We start from the raw sequence: 1,693 nt of genomic DNA, 5'->3' as shown, positions 1-1,693 counted from the left end.
GATTTTTGGGGAGAATGAAAGGGAGAGGGAGAGACGGAAAGAAACATTGATGAGAGAGAAACGCATCGACGAGTTGCCTCCTGCACGCCCCCTACTGGGGATGAGCCTGCAACCCAGGTCCATGCCCTTGACAGGAATCGAACCCGGGACCCTTCAGTCCGCAGGCCGACGCTCTATCCACTGAGCCACCCTGGCCAGGGCCATAAAAATATTTTTTAAAAATAATAATTTTCATTAAATTTGCTCCCATGACATAGAGAGAGAGAGAGGAAGGGGGCTGCTATATTTTTGGGGGAGAGGGTCTGTCTTTTTTGGGGGGGCGGGGAGGGGCTGCTGTCTTTTTTTGGGGGACCGGGGGGAGAGGCCTGCTATCTTGCAGGAGCCACAGATCAAAAGGTCCTGGCCCCGGAGACACAGCCCCACATGCAAATCAGGTCTCCCTCACTCTCCGCTGGGGTTGTGCAATCGACAGGCTAATGAACTGGGGAGACAGGACTGAGGTGTCTGTGGTTGGCGGGGGGCGGGGGGCGTCTCGCTCTGTGGTGTCCTGTGGGCTGAGGGCTCGGCCCAGAAGGCAGATGGGCCCGTGCCCTGTTCCCCCACCCCAACCCCTGCCCCCCTCATCTTAGCTCACCACCCGCCCTTGGGCGTTGCTGCCTGTGACTTTGAGATCAGTAGAACACCGCCTTCGCCTGGAGACGTGAGGGTGCAGGGGAAGGTGCCTGGTGCCCGCCTCCGAGGGAGGAAATGCCGAGGGCGGGCGAGAGCCGGGCAGGTGCACCGGGCACCCAGGGGCACCTCAGGGGGGATGAGATGGTGCCCGGCAGGTGTGGCTCAGTGGTTGAGAGTCGGCCTAGCAGCCAGGAGGTGAAGGTTGGGGTCCCGGTCAGGGCATACGCCCGGGTTGTGGGCTCGATGTCTGTCGTGGTCCATGAGGAAGGCGGCCGAGCGATGTCTCTCTCTCTATCTCTCTCTCTCCTTTCCTCTCTCCTTTCCTCTCTCTCTAAAGGGTAATAAAAATATATCCTGGAGTGAGAAGAGTTGGTCAGGACAGTGTGATATTGGAGGACAGAATTATCCCTAGTTGCTAAGCACGAAGATAGATAGAGAGAGAGAGAGAGAGAGAGAGAGAGAGAGAGAGAGAGAGAGAGAGAGAGATGGACCAGTGCATGGCTGGATGAATGAATGGTAGGTGGATAGATGGATGGATACATAAATGATAGATAGGGAGATAGATCATAGACAGATGACGGATGGATCAGTGGATGGATAGATAGATCAGTGGAGGGATGATGGATGGATAGAAAGTGGACGGACGGATGGAAGGATGAGTGGATGGATGAGTGGATGGTAGGTGGATAGACGGATGCATACATAAATGATAGATAGATAGATGACAGATGAATCAGTGGATGGACAGATAGATAGATCAGTGGATGGATGATGGATGGAGGATGGATCAGTGGATGGGTCAGTGGATGGCTGAATGAATGAATGGTAGGTGGATAGATAGATGATACATAAATGATAGATAGATGCATGATGGATGGATGGATGGTGGATGGATGAGTGGATGGATGGATGGTGGATGGATGGGTGGATGGATGGTGGATGGATGGGTGGATGGATGGTGGATGGATGGGTGGATGGATGGATAGGTGGATGGATGGATTGATAGATAGATGATGGATAG

The sequence above is a fragment of the Myotis davidii genome, unplaced genomic scaffold (assembly GCF_000327345.1).
Source record: "Myotis davidii unplaced genomic scaffold, ASM32734v1 scaffold553, whole genome shotgun sequence".
Classification (NCBI taxonomy): domain Eukaryota; kingdom Metazoa; phylum Chordata; class Mammalia; order Chiroptera; family Vespertilionidae; genus Myotis; species Myotis davidii.
Note: the sequence above shows the minus strand (reverse complement) of the source record.